Below are 22,160 nucleotides of genomic sequence, written 5' to 3'. Positions count from 1 at the left end.
GCAGCAGGTGCTGGGCACAACAAGGAGAGACTGATTGCTGTCCCAGGGTGGGCAGCAGCAATGTCCCAGTCCCTCAGCAGGAAACACTCCCAAACTCATAACTTTCAGATCTCCATCCTCACATTTCATACAAGGTACGCACATCCACTGTACAGTATGGAAGGTACAGGATTACCGATCCTTTAAAGAATGCCTTAAAAACAAGGTTTTAAAACTACTTCAATTACACCTGTTGTTGATCTCTTTCATGTTTCACTTCACCGTGCCTTTATAAGAAATCCTGACAACTGCTTTCTTTCTGTAGGTGATTTACAGCCATACACCCTGCAGCGGCTGCCGGGTTCCTGGGGTTACAGTCGCTTACAATTTCTTGCCTGATATTTATTGCTTCTGTGCAATTATTTCTTCTGTGCAAGAAGATATAACTGTATGAATGTTCCTCTGATTGCTTGCGACGGGTGAAATATGCTAAGGGGGATTTCTCAGCACTAGGAAATGCTGCAGCAACATGCGGTAGAAAGGAAGGGCAGAGGATTTAGATCTCTAAGAAGCAAGCAGCCAAGGTCATTGATATGTACCCACCTACAGATTCCCTGAGGGGAAAGAGCAGGGGTGAAAAGCTAAAATAGCCCATATCTCACATTTAGACTTGGGAAACACCTGGAGGCTTCACTTGGGAACCTGGCATCATAGGCAGCCTCTGGCATGGGCTACAGGATGAACAGCACACACACTGACCAAGCAGTACGGGCTGACAACTGCACCACTCACTCACAGCACACCAACCAACCAACACAACAGATCACCCTTTTTCTAGCCCTCTGGATACAGTGCAACCACATTAACGTGGTATATCCTTCAAATTTGTTTGTCTTTTTTTTTTTTTTTTTTTTTTATTCTGTTTAGTTCAGCTGTTAAACTTAACTATGAGCTGTCAAGATCGGACCAAAAATTCAAGACCTGGTTCAGTCGCACCTTGAGCTCCGGCTATAAAAATACCATAGTATTTTTATACTATATATATAGTATATATTTATACTTTAAATAGCAGTGATAAAGCACCTGGTGAGAAGGCAGGGCCAGCCGAGGGGAGCTCAGGTGCACGCGATGAAGCTGAATGAGCAGCAGGGGTGGAGCCAGGTTCCACCCCTTCCCACCCCTCATTTAAGAGCTGGCAATGGAGGTGAGGAGATGTCATCTGGAGCTCTTCATGTATCTGTGGATACTCTCCAGGCCTTCTAAAGGTAAGAAGTTTGTTTCTCTTCTGCACATACTGCTGTTGCATCTGAGTGGATTCTCTGTTGTTGTTCTTGCTGCTGTGTTGCTTCTTCCAGGTGTGAAGCAGGAAGTCCAAAGGCACTCTCCTATGGCCAGCAGAAGCCCCCTTGTGGATATAAGCATAAGCTGTGAATCCAGGTTAGAGCACAATTACATGGAAAAGCATTCACAGGTTTGTGATAATGAATGTGTAGTTACATATAGCCATGCAGCAAAATCCATAGCAAGCAGTGGTGACTATGTTGAAAAATAGAGCAGATTCTCAGTTACACAACATTATTGAGTAATGTTTTTGTGCTCTGTTTGTCTGCTGTATTTTCTGTAGGAATAAATACACCGGAAGTATTATCTATGTAACTCTATGGGAAGATAGAAGTCACCAGAGTCATGGAGTGAGATGTTACTCATCGTGGCTATTACAAGTGATTTCTCCAGGGGCTATAATTTCATTGATGAACTCACCCATTGTAACTTATTCTGTATGACAGTCACACTAATTTTTTTCCACATATATCTCTACTTCTGTGGCTTGAGTTAGGTCTTGACTAGCCATCCTCCAGGGGTAACGTGGCCCCATGGGGCACTCTCTGCACTCTGTCACTCTGTAATACTGTGCTTAGGGACATCAGCTTCTCCAAGAGAGAAATCTTCCATCAGAAGATGCTGTAGTATGGATTTAGTACTGAAGGATCAGTTACCCCCAAACGAGACCTGAACAAGTGCTGTGACCCAGGGCAAGGTAGTGTGTCCAGCATGCCTTACAGTGCACGTGCACTTAGTTCAGCAGAAAAATATATGCTGGGAAGCTGGGGCAGGTGTAGTTCCCCATCTGCCTCCTCACAGCAGTGCCAGAGACTTTCTCTGTCACAAAAGGAGATGCTCTGAGAGCCTACACCTGTATGTTTAGATGCCAAACCTTACCTAAATCATTCCTTTGTTAATTTAATCCTTCACTGAGTCTCACTCTCTGCCTCTCTCTGCTTTACTTCACTATAAGGTGAAGGGACAGACCTGCACTGGGAGATGGGCTTGTTTAGGAGAATTAAAATGACTGGTTCCTCAATGTAACGTGACAGCAAGTGTGCAGTCCCTGGCTATTTATATCTCACAAATAAGGCGAGCAGACAGCTAATATAGCCACGGGCCAGCAGAAACAGAGCAGCGCAGTTTATTAACAAGCCTAGGTGGACGTGGCACTTGATACATCTTTGTGTGAAAGTATTTTTATCATTTTCATGTTCAAAAGGTCACAGAAGCCTTAAATAGGAAATTAAATGGAAGTAGACCTTGCTGAAGATAGCAGGATCCCTCAGGCACTCGGAGGCTGTCAGCACCTTAAACAACAGTCGTGGTGAGAAGAAGTCGACTGTAACCACCAGGGACTCCAGTCTACACGGGGGAAAACAGCAGAGCCATCTTTGCAATAGCTGGGAAAGGTAAGCAATGCTTAAAAACACACAGCAATTACCAAGCAATAGAGAAAAGTAACTGCTTAAGAAGTAGTAGCTTCTGTAGGCACTATCTGACACAGGAACTGATAACACAACTCTGTTCAATCTATAACTCTGCAATTGAAGTAATTAAATTGGGTGGTGTTATCCCAATTACACTGACCTATTGATCTCATCCACTGGTTAATTAGCCAACAAGTAATTCAAGCTTTTGGAGAGGTGTCACTGGGTTTAATACATCTGCATTTATGTCTTACAGAGATAACTTTCTGCAGTAAAAATGAAATGAAAGAACGAACCCTGCATCATAATAGTGTTATGTATTTTGCTTTACTCTTTTCTTGGTTTCTTGGCTGGAAATATAAGCCATGGCCTATGTATGTGCTTGCTGAAGCCCAAGAGGGGTCCCAGAAGCATTAACATGCTCATCATGTACCCAATAAATGGAAAGCTGCCATCCTTTACCTGTTTTGTTGTGCTTGGCTTCAGCTAATAGAAGTCTATAAAAATAGAAGTTAATAAAGAAGCCCATTTTCTTTTTCTCTTCTTTCACAACTTCGTTCAACAACTAAACAGTTGTACAGGAGCTGTAACCAGCTCCTTACAGCTCAGAAGCTTCCAGAAACAAGGGAGGGGGAGAAAGAGCAGCAGTAGCTTTGTGTTTACTTTACTTTGATGGCACAGCAACAGCTGCAGCAATAACTTGTGATTGACTGGGGCTGCAGGGTGATTGCTGGTGTGTGTGAACAGGTGGCCTATGGGGTGAGCCAAGGATCTGCTGCCAAAGCAAGTGCTTGGGGTGGTATGGCAGGCTGCAAACCAACAGTGAAAAGTGCAGGAAAACTGTATTTAATATAACTCACTCAAAATAAAAAGGAGCAGATTTTGACTTTTGCTCTGAATTAGCGTATATTTTATTTTTCAACTCTGAGATATTTATTTTCTCACATGTGACATCAGTGTAGGGTTTGTTTTGTTTTGTTTTCTCTTATTAAGGCAATTTGATTCACTTAGAATGGCCTGGGTTGCAAAGGCCCACAGTGCTCATCCAGTTCCACCCCCCTGCTGTGTGCAGGGTCACCAACCAGCAGCCCAGGCTGCCCAGAGCCACATCCAGCCTGGCCTTGAATGCCTGCAGGGATGGGGCATCCATGTTACATCATCATCATCTTCACATGACATTTAAATCAGGATGTATAACATAAGCATGGCTAAACCAATATAGCAAACGAACACTACCCTTTCTCTTAGTTACCCCAGTGGGCATCTGTACATCATCACTGAGATAATAACAGGGGCTACCATTCAATAATAATCATGTGGAGCTGATAAAGCTTGTATAGCTTAGAGGGACAGAGGGCTCTGGTCTCAGTCACGGCAAGTAGATGAAAAATCCACAAGTTATTTCTATAAATCCTCTTTCTTTATTGAGAAATCTATGGGAAGAAGCTCAGCACGTGGCTCTGTTTCTTGTAGTTTAATGTAATGAATTTCACTTGTTTCATCATATGTGAAAATATTGGGACAGAGCTGAAGTGTGTGTAATCGATCTGCTAGAAACATTATTAGTTATTTGTTTTCCTTGTGTTAAAACTGAGAACAACACTATGTATGTATGCATATATGATGTATGTATGTATGTCATCATCTTTGACCAAGTTGTCTGCTGGTTGATATGGGAAAACCTGGAGAGAAGGAATATCCTGTAACAATCGTGGTAATAACAGGTCCTGGTTTGTTCTGTTATGTTCAGAATTGTGGTTTCTCTTTCTTAAGTAAGTAAAGTAAGTGCTCTACTTTCATGAGGCAGCCTAACAATATTCCTGTGAAGGTTTGTGGTCTATTTATTTTAATGTGACTAGAGTTAGTTAGTTAGATTTGAGTACAGAACTGTTTGTTAGCTGATTTAGTCCAGTGTTCTCATCATGCCTTTGAGCTGAATGGACTAAAGAGTTTCACACAGCCTTCATTGCAGGGAATCATAGAATCACAAGATTAGAAAGAACATGCATACATACAAGAACATCCAGTCCAATGATCTTAGGGGATAAGGTTCTGCTTCACAATTGTATAAGATTTTGGTTCCAAGAGATTAAATCCACAACTGGAACGAGTGGAGGGAACCTGTAGAGTTTGTCACTGTGAAATATGTGACTGGTTCACAGCAAGTTTTTTTTCTATTCTCTCTTTTTGGTTGTTGAGTTTTATTTTCTTTCTTCTAGCTTCCCACCTTCTGTTCTTTTGCTGATAGAGGCCAGTGCCTGAAGATTCTGGTCCTCTATTAACTAACTGTTGACTGAGTGAAAATGGCAAAGATAGAAATCCTTGAGTGATCTGGGAACCTTGGGATATATGCTGCAACGTGACACAAAATATGTAACTTGAGCATAAGTCTCACAGCTGAATTCTGCTTGGTATAAAGTTTGTTACTTAAAGTCTGCAAAAGAGAAAATTGAATACAACCACAATTTATTGAATACAACCACAATTTAAATCATAATTTAATATCAGGATTTTCCTGACTAGCTGTAGACTTCAGTTACAATCAGACTGACTGTTGTACAGTGATTTTATACACTGGCTCTGAGTAGAAAATGAAGCATGTCATCACTCATGATGAAGTAATAGCACTGAGATGTAGCGTGTGACAACAGGGGAGTAGCCTCAGAACCTGCGTTCATTTTCTAATGTTTCTCAGATCAAACATATTAAACAGCACTCAAAGCATTAATGTCACAGTATTTTATTTTATTTAGAAAAATCTAAGAATGCTTTTATTTATTTATTTCTTCATCATTACAGATACTGATCACTTCAGTCCAAGTTCACATTCTCACAGCCAGCAGTGGAAGTTTGGGCAGAGCCTCACAGAACCAGGAGTCAGATTCCTACTAATCCATGCTGCTTCCGGACTGCATGAAGGGGAAGAAAGAGACATTTCAGTAAGTTATTATGCTAGAACAAGTTTATAAAGAAGCAAATGTTTTGATAGCAACTATTTTAAACCTCCCTTGGGAAACGAACATGCTTATCACAAAAAGAAACAGATTATTGTCTGCAGATACCTGCAGTAAAGTAACCTAACAACTCATTAAGCTGTGGTTTGTTATTGACTCATGTCTCACTTGTTTTAAGCAGAACATGCAACATTAAATGGCCAATTGAAGAAGCTGTCATTGTCCTCCCCTTTCCCCGCCTGAGGTGAGCTCCCATCAGCAGCAAGGGAAGAAACCCCAAGGAGCGCAAGAGGGGGCTCCCCCCTACCCGTCCCCAAACGCAAGAGGGGGCTCCCCCCTACCCGTCCCCACCACAAAAAGCACTAAAGAACCACTGGAGCAGGAGCTCCATCACTCACCTACTTGATCCTACACCTCATGAAACCACTGCAATCTCCAGGCCAGTCCTCAACAAAATCAACACTTCTCTGCAGCCTCCAACAACATCAGAAACACACAGCACACCACATCCAGACTCAATTAGACCAATAACAGAGAAGCACACTTCCTGAACTCTCCACCTAACCCACGCCACTCACCATGAAATCATTCAAGTCCATAAACACCATCACCAATTAGACTCACGCAATTCAAAAACTTGCCAAGAGATTCCACTCACTTTCACTTCTCTACACCAAGCAGATAATTCTCTCATCCATTCCTCACAAGATGCTCCAGCTCACTCAGCTCTGTTGCCATCTGCTGGACTCTGCATACAACTCTTATCTTTACCTGAAAAAAGAAAATCTAAGCACAATAGTCCAGACAACTTCACCAAAGCAAAATCCCATTGCTCCCATTTCACAGGGCACACTGCTGGCTCCACACTGACCACTAAGCCCTTATTCTCCAGTCTCCCTTCCAGAGGACTGGCCCTTAACTCACACCACTACATGCTGTTACTCCTCCCTACTTGCCCAACCCCATACCTGCTCTCTTCGAATTTCACCCTGTCCTGCCAAATAGAAGCGCAGCCTTCCTCTGTCAACCACATCTCCTGGCTTCATGTCATCAGCTCTCTTCCTGAGAGTGGACTCCCTCCATCCACATCACTTATTAACAACAAACATAGTTAAATACATTAACCAGCCCAGGGATCACCGCTGATCCCAGTGCAGAGTCCACCCAGCCTCCATACACCTAACACCTGCTAAGCCTCCTTACAAAAAGGCCACACTGCTCTTCTCTGACCAGACAGTCACAGCAACAAACAGCTCCCAGGTCAGTCCAGCATCATTTCCCATCTGTGATTCCACCTTGGCTGCTCCAGAGGAATCTCTTCAAGTTGCTGAGAAAAAACATCTACAAGTTATTCCACCACCTTCCCAGGTGGAGAGGTGACACAGACTGACCTAGGGTTACACAGGCCATCCCTCCTGTCCTTCTTGAAGGCTGCTGTGACACTGGCTATTCTTCCATCCTCAGGCACCTCTCCTAAAGATTAAAATACACACCATGATTAAGAGCCAGCTCCTTCAGCATGGTTAGGCACATCCCATCAGGACCCAAGGATCCATGGGCACCTATTTTACCTAAGTGATCTTCACCCACCTCCTCTGTGATCAAGGCATCCTTCCTTAAGTGTTCCAGGATTCTCAAGGAATGGCCTCAGCAGTTACATCTGAAACAAAGAAGGCATTCAGGGCCCACACAATCTCCAGTCTCTTTCTCCCTGTATGCAACCTTGTTAACTTCTACCATCCCCAACCTCCCTCCCCTGAAAGTGAGACACTAAGAAGGTCTTCACCTTCCTCACCCCATCTCTTCCATCTCCCCTTGGAGTTTACCTGCAAACCCCTTGCTGTGCCACACAGCTCTTCAGTCATGTTTTCCCCCTTGATTTCTTCCTCTTAGAGATGCTCTCCTCCTGGAGCAAAAGAAGAAATGGCTCAATTATCAGCAACCACTTGCAGAACCCCTTCCAATGCTCTAACCCAGACACCTCCCAGTATGTCCTTTTACAGGACAGAGCAGGCTCCCTAGAAGCCTGGTAACTCAGTCCTACTTACAGCTCCATTTCTTCCACACAAGATCCAGGATCACCTGAATTCAGTCTCACAGCCACCCCACTCTTCCTATCTCCAGCCCTCCCTTCATAGGGAGAATGAGCTCCTCCATCACCCCTATCCAGATTCTTACTTTTAGCACACTGCAAGAACCTTCTGGAATAATCAAAGCTGGCACTGTTGCTTCCCTATCAGCTGGCAGGGTGCTTTTATCTACCCAGGGAATTAATGCCCACAGCTGTGAGATCACTCTCAGCTGTGCACAGAAGGTCTAATCCCCTTCCTATCCTGTGCTGTAACTAACACCCAAGAATGTTACCTGCCTTTACCTGCCCCTTGAGCCTCACACTAGGGCTCTGCCAGTCACCTGTGCATTCCAAGGCAGGGCTCTTCTGTTCCAGCTCTTACCTGAAGAGCGACTCCATCACCTTGCTGGAGTTTCACACTGAAAAAGAATCAACACAGCCATCCCTAACAGCATCCCAGTCCTGCAAGCTGTCCCATCCTGTCTCCATGATGGGAATGAGACCATGCTCCTGAAGGCACCCATAAGGAGGAAGGGAACACACAGCCCCATCCTGCTGCTTGCTCCCATAGCTGGCAGCCAGAGGGGCTGAAGCACCTGCAAACCTTATTTGGGGGGCTGAGGCCACCCCGGGGTCACGCCTGGCCTCAAACAGCAGCACTGAGCCAACCCCAAACAGAGATGCTGAGCAGGAACCCTACACGAGCTCCAAAGGGACAGAACTTATTCCGAAATGCTCACCATTCCCACAGCCTCACCGCTTTGGGATGGGAAGAGTCTCCGCTGCAGCCCTCGCTCGGTCTGCAAGAGAACACTTTGTTTTAGCAGCTCTCTGCGTTAGTTCTCGCTCTCAGCAGCGCCGAGGCCGCCCCGTCCCGTCCACTCCCGCAGACGGGCGCAGGAGGAGCCGAAGCGCTCGCTAAAGAAGCCGGGGAGATGGAAAGGAGAGCGATGAGAGAACCAAATACAACAGAAGGGGAACAGCGATGCCATAACGGCTCCAAAAAGCCGGGAGAAGCCGGCGATAGCTCCGAAAAGAGCACGTCGAGAGCCCAGCAGCCTCTTACCCCAAGCGCGGAGCCCTTAAGGGCTCCCTACCGCTCACCTCCTCCTCGATCTGTCATCACGCCTCTCCGTGACCTGGAAAAAATAAACTCAAACAGAAAACGTTACACAAAACCCTAAAGCTTCGTTCCCAAAGCAGCCCCTCGCCCCCAACAGCGCACAAAGGAACACGACCGACCCCGCTCGGTGAGGATTTACCTGAGCTCACTCGTGGCTCCTGGCAGCCCCCGGAGGAGTTTAATAGGCGTATGGGGCGGGCCGGGCGCTGAGCTCCGGACGAGGTTCAGCTGTGCCCTGCACCTGCCGCTCGTTGCTTCGTTATCGCAGCCGGGCCAAGTTAGGGCGGGCCCGGAGCTTTGACAGGTGGACACATGGACTCCAGATCTGAATGATAGACTTAAATGACGCTTTGAAGTTTGCTATGGGATTCATTCATTCCCGGAGTTTTGCGAACCCTTCTCTACCGAGTCGGGACCGCACCGCGACGGCGGCTCATAGGCGTCCCCTTGCGTTGTAAGTTTAGCGGTACCGATCTGGTCCTTATTTTAACCGCTGCTTGGCTTCGGCCCTATTGATGCATTGCTTATTTTTATATATGGTGGGCCGTTTGTGAGACTGATTTGACAATTGGTGCTGCCTGCTGAAGGACAACACTAGAAACAGACCTCATGGCTGTGTCCTCCAGCTGAAAGCAATCTGGAAAGAGGGACCTCTATTACCTTCATGTTTTGTCAGAATTGCTTGCTCAAGCTGATTGTTTGAGCTACTGGAAGAAATGAAACATGGAAAAATTGATAAGATTTGGGTGTCACAGCTGACTTGTATTTTAGGGGCATTTTAGTCATCAATGTGAAAAATAGGGACACAGACAGAAAATTACCAAAGGCCGGCAATAGGAGCAGGACTTTACATTGGTGAGGTTTGCTTAGCTTTTCTGTTAATGTTCTTACAAGGTGGGAAAATGCTTGTGTTGTTTTATTCTTCTGCAAATCCATTAAAGCCATTTAGATACTTATAACTTTCCATTGAAGGGTGCATGGCTATGATTCCTCAGAGCACACAGTGATTGAGTCTTGAATCAGAGGTTGCTCTGTTATCCTAGATGACGTAAGAACGCGTCCCTCTCATTTCTGCTCAGTTCAGTGGCTTCAGCTGTGTCTCTCTCGGACACAGATCCCAGTAAACTCATTAGAAATAAATAGGAAACATAAATAAATCACAGCCATTTTCCAGATTAAAAAGGAGCCTTGTTTGTAAAGTCTCACTCTGAAAAACTCATCCATCCAGATGCGCAAAGCACAAAATGTGTGTGCTCCACTGTGAGTGCAATAGACTCTTCAAGGTGCATGCAAAAAGGCATCAAGGTTACGTAGGCAGCTGTTAACTTCCCTGGTCCCTTGAAGAAGCTGTTTCAAAGCTGGTTTGGGATATGCCGTGCCTCAATTCAGTCATTTCAGGGCTGCTTCGTACTCACAGCTACCCGCTTCCAACCTCAGACTGCTGGAGGAGCAGAGCTTGGAGTAGGGAGCCCACAAGAAGTGAGCTGAACCAGATGGGAACCTCTTGCAGCGGCTGCAGCAGATGGGAGCAGGTCCCATAGAGACCCTCTATCTTAAACGTCCCCTCCTTGCCAGGAGCTCTGCTTTTCTGGGGCCGGACCAGATGGTTCCTGAAGCTCTCAGACACAGCAGTGATAAGGGTTTGGGAAACAGCGAGCAAGTGGGAGAGGAAGGTGGGCTCCTTGCTAAGATGGAGCTATGGCCCATTGCCCTGCTATGTGGTGAGTCAAAGACTTAACATGGGTGGCCCTTTATTCATCTCAGGAAGCTTAATCTTTCAGACGGATGATTATTAAAATTAAAAGCAAATAATATTCGAGCAAATGACAACACAAAACCATTTGCCCTTGAGCAGCTCAGCTTTCTGCTGCCGTTCGCCTTTGCAGTGCTCTGTCTTGGCTCAAGAGGGCTGCCTTAAACCGCTGCAAGAACTGGGAGCACTTGTTTTTCAGCGCTTTCCTTTCACTCCCCTCCCGATTTCTGCCTCGTCATCAGCGAGCTGCTGTCGCTGTGTGAAGCAGCTGTTGCAATGGGCTTGGAACAGGCGTCCTTTGGAAGGAGGCTGCTGTCTGCAGCTCCGAACTTTGGCCTGCTCGATGTTATGCATACAAGTGAATCAGCAGTGCTGAGCTGAGGATTTGAATTCAATCTTCTTGACACCGAGCATTTAAACTCAAGCTGATGGGAAAAGTGCAGGTTTACCGGCAGAATTAAAAGCTGTCTGGTTTCTGTTCCAAAAGGATCAAACGTTATGCTGTATTAAATGCTGCTGTGTAATGAAATATAAATCAAATGGACCATACAGCTTCTTATTTTGAAGTGCTGTAGCTTCTTGGAAATCAGTCTGTCAAGGAATGTAACAGTTTATAGCTCAGTTGTTAAGGAGCTGCTGTTTGTGTGACCAAGAAAACACGAAACACCACCATCCAGTAAGGACCTTTACTCCTCCAGCAGATTATGTAGCAAATAGTCTTGTTTTGTAAGTCTGATGGTAACCAAGAACCGGCCCTGGTTTGAAATGAAGCAGATCCTGTACTTGTTTCAGTTCTGAGGAGCGCTCACAGGAAGCATGCTGACTTTGTAATGATCTGCAGCACACTCTGCTCCTCGTAGCCCCCAGAGTGGGGTGGGAGCTGATTCATGGGGAGGGCAGACAAACCCTAAACAATTGCACGTGTAGAAAAGAAATTGTGATAGGACAGCTACTGAGGCTCTTTAAGGAAGGGCCGTGACTTCTTCCTTAAAAGCCCATTTCTGAAACAACAAGCAAATACAAATGTGCAAAACAGATGTTTTATAACACAGACACAAGCACACTAAGTTACCATACAACTATTCGATTTATTATACGGCTTTTAACCGAGTGGCATGGATGGGATAGTTTGCACAGAGTGAAGAGCTTTCATTTACTAAGCTGCTGTAGAAAATTACGGCAAGAGAATCAAATGCATTTCCTGGCTCACCTGAACGTAGGATATGATTTCTCTAAGCACTGTCACCGGTGTTAAAACTATGTGATGGGATATATCAGTAAGAAGCATCTTCAAAGAGGATTAAAGGTTCAGCCTTTTTCTTTTGGTTTGAGGCAGTAATATACTGAATTCTTTGGAAGTAATTAAACTTGAAACTGATCCAGCTTTTGGCTTCTTTTCTTTTTCTTTTTTTTCCCTTTTTGGGTACAATACTTCTTACAGTTTACAGCTAATTGGCAGGTGAGCAAGATTAGCAGCACCGAACGCCGCTTGGTGCTGTTACTGCCTAGGGGAGAGCCAGGCAGCCTGCAGTGCAGAAGAAGGCTGCTCAAATGCTCGTACAAGGGGAGCACAATGAACATTCACCATAGGAGATAATGCAATGACTTAACCTCCCAGAAGAAATGGGACCTTGGTGTTCCAGGAAATTTCTTACTGAGAAAGTGTTTCAGGGATGACAGCAAAGCTTCTCTGTGGCAACCTAAACACTAAAAAGCCCGTAGGTTGCTTTGCTCCTTGGCTGAAATTACAGAATCGGAGCACTTGACTTGCATTCAGACCGCACTAATCCCCATGGAGCTTTATCCCATGTTTGTCATTAGTTGGCTGCGCTGACAGGCTCCCCTGCTCGCCCTCCCTAACCAAAACAGCAACAAAAACTCCTTTGCATCAAAGAGAATTTTCTTTCAACTTTGATCGTGTTTCTTGTGGTGCTCGAGCCTGTTGCTAAGAGAAAATGCGCCGGCAAGGAAAGGGGAAATCATTATTATAATTACTCATGTTACACCCCGGTGAGAACAAGGCTCTCCGAGCACTCAGCAGAATGACAGAGCAGTGTGGGGTTTAATTGATGGAGCTGGTGACGGCCCTGCTGGGCTGAGGCTGCAGGAGAGCCTGGCCTCAACATCTGCACGTAGAGCTGAGTGCCTGGCTGCTCCCTCGCATGTTCTGCAGTGCACCACCTGCAGCTGCATCGCAGAGAAGCAACGCCACTAAGGCTGGAAAAGACCACTAAGGTCCCTGAGCCCACCCCCCCCTCCACACTCACTGCTGCTTCCCGATGGCTCTGGAACACCTCCAGAGACAGCAACATGTTCAAATCAGAGGCCTCTTTCCTACATCCCCAAGTATGTTTTAAAAAGCACAATGTATACGATATAATCTGCTTGGAGGTGCTGTGAAAAATCTAAGTACATCAGCTTCTGAGGCTGCAATACAAGAGCTGTAATAAATACGTAAAGCAGTGCTGAGCATATCTGCTCTCCTGTGTTTCCAGAGTGCCTCTGTATTTCAAAAAGGTGCTTGTTCTGAAATTGTGGTACTAAATGAAATGTTTCTAATTTTCCAGCTGGTACAAATGGAGTGATTTATTTATCTTTCCGGTGAAAGAAAGAAGGGAAAGGATTCTCCTTTTCACCTCCCATGTTTAAAATGTATCACATCAAACTCGAGATGACATGACGCTTACATGGATCACTGCTTAGTCATTCGAGATTCAGCATGGCTGAAAGATGTCAAGTGTAGGGCAAACACCTGCATATTTCAAGGTGGTAGGAGCTACACGTTGCACGTCAGACTGGTAAGGGGCTGTGAGATGCTGAAGCTGCAATGGATGTGAAAGAAAACTATTGGCAGCACTGAGACAAATGTGAGTACCTGATTGTAGTGAGGCAGCCCTGTGTGTGCTTTGAGCCCCCTCTTGGCTCCCCATGCAGCTGCTGGTGGCTCTCATGTCCATCAGCAGACCAAGCAGCTGGGAGAGGTCCCTCTGCTGGTACTCAAGGGGCTCATTCCTGCTCTGGGAGGCCCAGTGTTAGGAGACCCATTTGGACAGCATGCCCTGTGTTTGCTCTTCACCTGCTATCAGTCCCAGCCTGAAAAGGCCATCTCTAGGTATTTAATAATAAGGGATGGCAGCTTCATGCAAGTGGAAGCCTCAAAGATGCTTTAACATTGCTTTCACAAGGGCTCTGCTTTGACTTCCAAGCTGCTCTGATGTTAAGCGGAGAGCAAGGAAAGACAGCAAGCCTGCATCCAGCTACCTTTTTGGACTTAGCTATTGATTACAGCACTGATGATTGGAGCACTGCATCTAATAAAATTGTGCTTGGATGGCACTACTGCAATTGAGATAGAAGTGCAGCCAACGAGACAGGAAACTTTACAAGTGTTGGAAGAGGCAATGCCTAGATCTCATTACGGAGATGCTCTGGTTAATGCTTCTGCTGCATTGAGTGTAGTGTTTTAGCTGTACTCCCGTAGAAGGTCTGAAATGAGAAGAATGCTGAGGGAAGCAGATATAGTCCTAAAAGTTTTTAAGATAATTGTGCTACTATGGTTTAATATGAAGAAGTATTATTCATTTGTACTGTGCATGCTGTTCCACAACTGAGAGTGGTGATGTATAAGAGAAAATGGGAACATAAATTAATACTTTGTGAAAACTGTTCTTCACCAGAAAAAAAATCTCAGAAGAAAAGGCAATTGAAGATAGGAATAGAGCAAGACATAACAGAAACAGCATATCAGTGATTTTATTCTTAAATTAACATGATAGTTTATTGACACATCTTTCTTTCATCCCAAAATAAGCCAAGGAGCATCCAGTTTCACAAACTCTTTTTTAATAAGTCAGCATTACAAATGAGATTATTTTGGTTCAGAGCTAGCTTTAGAAAAAACAACCTTCACAGTCAGGACAAAGCAACAAGAGATAACACGATTGCCTTTGGACAGCCCTTTGTTGCTTTCAGATCGTGATGTAATAACTCACTAGGTAGGAGTCTCTTCAGAAGTGGATGGAGACTGTTCCACTGTAGCTGTTGCCCACACTGTGCTCACTCTGAGCAACATTTGCCTTCCTGCAGCAGCTTCCACTCCTAATTATTCCTCAGTATCTTCTCAAGATAATGCCTTATTCCTTAGGATGTCAGGACTTACATAACACCAGCCCTTACATGACACCAGCCCAGCTTTTGCAACCACAGCCATCATGTCTTCCTTCAGAGCTCTTTGGTTACCCACTACTGCCCGTGCTCAGACCTGCAGCCACTTCACACCAGCACTGCAGCACTTAACTGCAACTGTTAATTGATGGAGCCCAATTAATGAGAGCACTCGGCCCTGTGGTTCCTGCCAGCCTGAGTTTTGTTACAGTGCCAGACAAAGGAATTGGAGGATGTTCTGGCTCCTATCACCTTACATGCAGGGAGTGCCCAAGCCCTGGGAGTATTACAGGTGGATTATCAGTGGGGGGGGGCACTGACCTGGCTTCAGTGGGACTTGGCATCAGGGCTCAGACAGGAGACACCGCAAAGTAATCCAAGATGAAACAGCCTCTTTGGAATAAATTGTGCTTGAAAATCCCTTAAATAGTGACACTCAGTAAGTTGCTTTGTCTCCTATCCTTCCCCCTCTATCCTGCACTGCAAGTTTAATAAGACAAAACCCAAACCGTCGCAGCCTGGGCTAAGATTTAAGACTTTAAAATGTGAAGCACCTCATTATATCCATCCATTTCCAATAAAAAGGGAAGATAATGGGCGTCACTTCGTCTTACCCGTGGTATTTGTTTGACTTCTCTTTCCTAAGTGCACTACTTGCTTTTTTGTGTGTGTGTGATGGAATCAAACACTTCTGAGCAGTACAGTATAAGAAGATGTATCGGTTTTCACATAAGGACTTTAAAAAGGAGAGCAGTCTGTGCTTCGCTCTGTAGAAATAAAGAACTATTGTACAGTACAGCATACAACACTTGCAACATGGCCAATTGACTTCCTTCCTATTAATCAACTACTCTGTTTACCTTCTTATACAAACCATTTCAAAACCATTAAAACTAAGAGGATTAGCATCACGTTTCTGGCAAAATGCACCTTAATTTCAGCAAATGCTACTTTCACTGTCTGAGGAAGTTGGAAAAAAGAAACCCTGAAAGCAATGGATTCTTTATTGTGGCAAATTCATGGAAACTGGTATAAATTATGTCTCCCATTAAAAATAGTGGGGAGAAAATGGGAGGGGGAAGAATAGAATTCACTCAGTCTGGTGAGAAAGGATTGTGAAAAGATTAAATTACCAACAAAGAAAATAAAACCTAAAAGCAATCTTGAAACACAAGTTAAATCCTGACAGTGTGGATTAATTGTTCTTCACTGGTTGTTTATAAGTAATTCCTACTTTTGTAGCCTTTCTTAGGGAGCAGTTGGGAAGGTTTAACTTGGTTCATAGGTGGTACTGCAAGACATGAGCTCAAGACTCAGAGCTCCCCTTCCCCACAGTTTCCCTGGCAGTTTGTCTGGCAAAGAAGTCCTCCTGTGGTTCATTGCAACTGCTTCTTCTGGCTTTTAATAAAAAAAGGCTTGGCTTAAAAGGGATGAATTCACAGAGATGTTCGTTAATAACAAGGATTAATAAGAATAATACACATTGTTAAGAGGGGAACTACTCGGTTATCCATGGGGTGCAGCCAAGGAGCCTACAAACAGGAGGGGAGTCAACTCTTTGCAGGGGTAGATAACAGCAGGGCAAAGGGAAACACCTTTCAGTTGAAGGAGAGAAGACTGATTTAGGCTGGATATAGATTTAGATATTAAGGTTGGCAGCCCGGCATGTGGCAAGGGTTGGTGCTGGAGGATCCTTGAGTTCCCTTCCAACCTAAGCTGTTCTGTGATGCTATAATAGCATCATATTTGGGATGAGGCCTCAAGGTGCTTAACTTACCAGGCAGGCATTGCAGACCAGGTTCTGGAGTCTGATGGTGATGGCCCCTTCTATCAGACAAGATAAACGAGCCTCTATAAGTCTTGTCATATCATATTAGCTGGCATCAGGAAATTAAGATAAAACTTTCTAGCTGGCTTTGTATTGTTATAAATCTAAATGACAAAACTCCTCATTTCTGGAAAAAAAAAGAAGACCAACTATTCCTGGACTCACTTGCTGAACAGAGGATGCAAACTCACCAAACCTGTGGGTGCTGTCCTGTAGCTCCTAGAGCTCAGGACAATATGCTTTAAACATAAATTGCTCTTCCTGAAAATAAACACATAAAACACAAAACCCACCAACCTCCTGCATGTGCCGATCAAGAATTCCCACACTGGAACTTCTTCACAAAGTCTTGAGAAATAAATATTTTACTTACATTCAAGAGAAAGCTTCTGATAAGAAATAGATCTGGTTGTGGTCACAAGGCTTCCTGATCAGTGATGTGCAAAGCTCTTATGGAGAATGCATGGAGATAACCTTTTCACACCATGTTGGCTGCTTCTCACCAGCAAGTTGACACAAAATCTTCTCAAATACTTATTTTTCCATTGCAGTTAGAGTTGTGGACATTCTAGATATACAACTGAGACAAATAATTGTGCATTCAGGCAGATAACAGCAAGAAAATCACGCCACTGTTGCGAGGCAAGCAGTGGTGCAGGCCCTGTCCCTCCACTCCAATCTGTCATGCATATGCATTAGGTCTGCTCTGGAGTGAAAACCCTTAGGATGTTCAAAGCACTATCTTTTTCCAAGCACCATCTTATCTAAGTCTTAAAATTATTCCTATGCCTTTTGGAACTGCAAGCTCAGAGCTGGCTCTTCCCCTGTTTGCACAGCCACCAAGAAATAAGTGGGAATACCCATCCATCTGTCACATGGATCCACTTGCAAACGTAACTCTGTGCTTCTTCTGCAATGGAAGATGAGAACTAGTGGCCCAGTGCTGGGCTGTGCCTGATGGGCCTTACCTGGATAGCACTGCCCAAGCTGGCAGCTTCACCTCATTGTGCAGAACCAGCTGCCTTTGCATAGAAGGAGGGATGCCTTCAGCTCCATGAGGCACTCTGCATTGCAAAGCATTTTGCTGCAAGCAGGCAGTGAAGAAGATAAGGAACCCACCCTTCTTTTTGTCAAAAGAGTTAAAGGCCGTTAAGATCAGTCCCTTAAAGCTGGCTGAGAGAGAGAGCCGTAATAGATTCAGCAAGATATACTGTATATTAAAAGGTTCCTGATTTTTTCCAAATGATAACCTGCTGAAGGAAATGATGTCCTCTGCCACAGTACCTGCTTGTCTAATTGCAAACCATGCAACCTTATCCCCCCAGAGATTTGGAGATAAAAAACCCCACTGTCATCACCTCCACCCTCCCTGGCTCCACTCACTCTGCACAGCAGGTAAGACAAGAAACAAGGACTGGCAGATTTAAATAGATAGGGTTCATTTGAGAAACCGGACAATTACAAACACCAGCACGGACACGCGTGAGGCAGGAATGTAACAAGTTAGTGACAGGAGGCTTTTCAATTGAGCACCAGGAAAATAAATAACAGATGTTACTCTGAAGAAACATGGTTGCAAGTCAGGCACCCGATGAAAGTGCCTGTCTGGATAGAGTTTTCAGCTGTATGGGGGGAAAACAAGGAGAATAGTCAAATGTCTACCTGGATAAAAACACATAACAGGTTGAGGGCTGCCCTTGCTAGCAACAACCGCTGCACATCACGGTTCTTGTAGCACAGCTACCTGTAGTCTGCTTGTGAATTTACAGCAAGATAGAGACGTCCTTGTGATATCCCCTTCTGGATTTGTCCTCTTGCTACTCAGAACTCACGTCCAAGATGGGGTCCTTCTGCAACAAAGCAAAGTTACCTCCTCCTTTGAAGCATCCCCCATTCTGTAAGTCAGAGAGAAAAATTCCACATTGCTTCTGTAGCCTCTTGCCAGTTTAATCCCACTGATGTTTATGGTAGGACTTGGGTGATGCTGCAGCCCAGGCAGCCAGAGGAGGTTACTGCAGTGTCAAGCTGGGGCAATAGACTTCAACTCTTTTCTAATTCTGAATGCATTCAGATTTTGCAGTGAAGATACAGCCTTATGGAGAAGCATCTAAAGCATAGGCTTAAGCCCTTTATTTGCCTTCCATAAAACACATAATAGAAGATCACAAACCCATCAGTCCAAGCTTCATGAACCAGAGGCTGAGACCAACATGGTACAAGACATCCATTAACCCAGCACTCTATCATGAAGGCAATGCAGGACAATGTCACAGAACCACACACACACACATTTGTATATAAATATTATACAAATTTATATAAAATCACACAATACCCTGAGTTGAAAGGGACTCATGAGGATCTCTGAGTTCAGTTCAGGACACCCCAATATCCAAACCCTATGTCTGAGAGCATTGTCACAATGCTCCCTGTGCTCTAGCAGCTCAAGGTTGCTCTCAGTGCCCCAGGCAGCCTGCTCCATGCCCACCACCCTCTTGTATGTAACCTTTTCTTAAGACCTGCCAGACCCACCCTCGAGGTAGCTCCATGCCATTCCCTCAGACCCTGCTGCTATAACAAGGCAGAAGAGATTCTTCTGCCCTTCTCCATTTCCCAGAGCAGCACTAAGCAGCTTGCTTGTCCCCTTCCTTTGCAGGACCTGTGTATTGAAGTGTGATGGTGGCTGAATGGCCCCAGTTTACGAAGAATATTACTAGGTTTGTCCCCCACGTAGATCTGAGGAGCCCTACCTGGGGGCTGCATGCCCATCCTTCAGAGCAGTGTCTCAATTAATCCACTGAGGATGACAGTTAACAACTCACTCCATGGGGCAGCCCTCTGTGAAGATGTACAATGCACGTCCATGGAGAATGTCTTACCTGTCTGTGTAATAAATGTGACTACATCCATACGACTTGTTCCCGAGCTTGGCACTGTTATCAAACATATCATTTTGTTTTGTTGCTGCCTTGCAGAGTTAGGGTGGCTTTGTTTAAATATTTTCCCCTCTGGTTTTCCAGATCTGAAAGGCAGAAGTAAGAAGTAGAGACAAATGAGGAAGGAACTCAGTAGCAGCAGCCTGAGCTGCCTGCTGGGAACCCCATCACTGCAAAACAGGAAAGCCTTGTGATTATAGAGTCAAAGAATGGCTTGGGAGGACCTTAAAGATCATCTAGCACCAACCCCTGCCATGGGCTGGCTGCTTCCCACAGCTCAGGCTGCCCAGGGCCTATCCATGGACATGGGCACCTCCAGGGATGGGCACCTCAACTCTCTGGGCTGCACTACCCTCTGAGTAAAGAGCTGCAGGGCCATCATCTATTTGGCCCCCCTCTATGGAGGGGGTTGGGGAGAGGTAATAAGAGGTGATGATCTGGCTGCCTACTGCAGGAGTGCATTAATTGAACAAATTTTTTATGGCTCTGGAAGTCTAAATGACTTTCCTGCCTCTAGGCTTTCTGCACAGTACTGTATATTCAGGTGAATGAAATATATGAGTTTGGCTGCAGGAACATTTAGCAAAACTAAAATCTTTAGCTAAATTTGCCACCCCTGACCCCCACACACATTTATTCGATTTCATTTCAGAAAATTATCCTTCTTTCTGGGCCTGATATTAGGTGAGAACAGAGGAGGCAGATAAAACTGGACAAGAAAAAACTGGCATGTTTCCTTTCTCCCTCTGCTTCCCTGGATGGGCAAACACTTTACTAGAGAGAGAGAAACAGCAAACAGGAGCTTGGCTGTGCTGGGGAAATACTTGGTTAAGGGATACCAGGAAACGCACCAAGCATCAGCTGTGCTGACAGAGAGCTGGAACCTTCCTCCATTTACAGCCCATTGGAACTACTGTGTCAGATAAAAATATAACCAATCTGAGGTATTTTTCACCTATTCACCAGTGAAAAGAAAGACTAAATACAGACAAACTCTCCAGGTGTTGCCCAAGAAAAACAAGTCATGACTTCTCTAAAGTAAGGCCATGACTTAACCTAAAGGGTGGGAGGGCAAGCAGTTCATGTTTGCAAACATATACCTCCCTCAATACCCTACAGACAAGTGGGCAGAGCCTATTTAGTATCATTTGAAAGTTCACTGAGATGAAAATAATGACAAAAATACTGTGACAAGATAAAGTACAGTGCTATAAAAATTCTCTACAGTGCTATAAAAATTAGATTCTTAGCAGAAAAGAGAATGAAGCGGTAATTTAGTAAAAGTGATGGATGAACCTCGGAAGGTCTGGAATTTCACTTCAGTGCAGTCAGTTCTTCAGATCTAAAGAGCGCAGGAAATTTGGGACCACGGTCACCAGCCATGATAACCAGTCTCCCCTGGTTTTTGACCCACCTGAAAACCCTAGGCAAAAAGAAGACAAGATTAAACTCTCTAGCTCCCAGCAGTAGTTAAATTAACCTTTATTCAGCCTAAGCTAACATCTCTTGTGGGATGAGAACATGTATTTCTACCAGGAAAAATGCAGAAGCTCACTGCAACATCTGGTAGAGTTAAGAAGAAATCACCTTTTGAAGGTTATCTGACACTGTACAAGTACAGTCAAAACCCACCTTTTAGTCTGGAGAGCAAGCTAAAAGTAAAAGAATAGTGAATAGTTTGGTAGCAGTATAAGAGCCTAACACTAAACAATTCACTGTTCTTGGTAAGTAGAAGCAATAGCCTTCATTTCAGGAAAGATGCTGAACTTCAGAAGACAGACTGCTTTACAAATAAAATATTTTTTCTTGTTGTGTTCACAACTAGAGAATAGATAGCTCTAGTTAAGAGAATGAACCCTGGTCATCATGGGACTGGATGCTGCAAGCAGAAATAAAATGCAGCTCTACCAAGTAGCCTTAACAGAGACCTTACCTAGTAGGGCAATAGACTGGTTTCCAACAAGTAACCATATTCTTACCAGGCACTTTGTATGAGTAGAAGAGCATGAATTGCAGACTGCAGGGGTTGCACAAATGCAATGAAACTCATCTCCACAAGGCACTCCAGTAGTCTCATTTCTTAGCATCAAGTTTAGCTTTGAGATTAATTCTTGTAAGAATCAAGGAGAAAAAAAATTATTAAAAAAAAATAATAATTAAAAAAAAATTTTGGAATAGTAACACAAGAAACACAATGACAAAGAAACTAGAGTAGAAAAAAAAATCACCAGAAAAAAGGAAAAGCACCTACCTGAATCAAAAGACCAAGGCTTAGAGGAAGAACCACAAAGAAAAGAGAACTCCACAGATCCATCCCCAGTGGCAGTCAGACCTTAAATGGGGTCTAAGGTGAAGCCAAGTTCCACCCCTTCTGGTCCCATACCTCAATTGCCTTCACCTGTGCTCTCAGGGCTGACTGGGTCCTTTCCCCAGGTGTTCAATCAATGGATCAGGCCGTGACTCAATGGTTCCCATACAGTTGTACACACCTGGCCACTGAGGGCCTTTCCAAGCTCACTGTGGATGTAAAATAGAGGGTTTAGACAACAGTGTGTAACAGATTATAAAGCCTGTAGAGCATAGCCCAAGTAACAACATT

General features: G+C 44.5%; 3 long non-coding RNA genes across 7 annotated transcripts; 1 reads left to right on the top strand and 2 right to left on the bottom strand.

Annotated features, from left to right (window-relative positions):
• The first annotated feature begins 1,065 nt into the window (after positions 1-1,065).
• LOC107316309 lies at positions 1,066-6,777 on the top strand. Of its 3 annotated transcripts, XR_001556275.2 has the most exons (4): positions 1,066-1,244; positions 1,335-1,450; positions 2,525-2,714; positions 5,532-5,820. It is a non-coding gene; the product is annotated as an uncharacterized LOC107316309 (long non-coding RNA). The 3 variants fall into 3 exon arrangements; XR_001556274.2 differs by lacking the exons at positions 1,066-1,244; positions 1,335-1,450 and adding an exon at positions 5,868-6,777 and having other exon boundaries at positions 2,364-2,714; positions 5,532-5,671; XR_001556273.2 differs by lacking the exons at positions 1,066-1,244; positions 1,335-1,450 and having other exon boundaries at positions 2,366-2,714.
• Positions 5,457-9,523, bottom strand: LOC107316310. 3 transcript variants are annotated; one of them, XR_001556277.2, is made up of 9 exons: positions 9,020-9,523; positions 8,862-8,896; positions 8,099-8,557; positions 7,513-7,592; positions 7,277-7,346; positions 6,890-7,159; positions 6,655-6,777; positions 6,345-6,457; positions 5,457-5,641 (listed from the first exon to the last, which is right to left on the bottom strand). It is a non-coding gene; the product is annotated as an uncharacterized LOC107316310 (long non-coding RNA). The 3 variants fall into 3 exon arrangements; XR_001556278.2 differs by having other exon boundaries at positions 6,085-6,457; positions 7,513-8,557; XR_004307802.1 differs by having other exon boundaries at positions 7,513-8,557.
• Positions 9,524-18,047: 8,524 nt separating this feature from the next.
• Positions 18,048-21,880, bottom strand: LOC107316232. Its single transcript, XR_001556245.2, has 6 exons — positions 21,813-21,880; positions 21,541-21,671; positions 20,858-20,984; positions 19,505-19,647; positions 18,370-18,475; positions 18,048-18,247 (listed from the first exon to the last, which is right to left on the bottom strand). It is a non-coding gene; the product is annotated as an uncharacterized LOC107316232 (long non-coding RNA).
• Between the last annotated feature and the right edge of the window lie 280 nt (positions 21,881-22,160).

The sequence above is a fragment of the Coturnix japonica genome, chromosome 6 (assembly GCF_001577835.2).
Source record: "Coturnix japonica isolate 7356 chromosome 6, Coturnix japonica 2.1, whole genome shotgun sequence".
NCBI classification, from domain to species: Eukaryota; Metazoa; Chordata; class Aves; order Galliformes; family Phasianidae; genus Coturnix; species Coturnix japonica.
The sequence above is the reverse complement of the archived record's forward strand: the minus strand, read 5'-3'. Positions and strand labels throughout refer to the sequence as shown.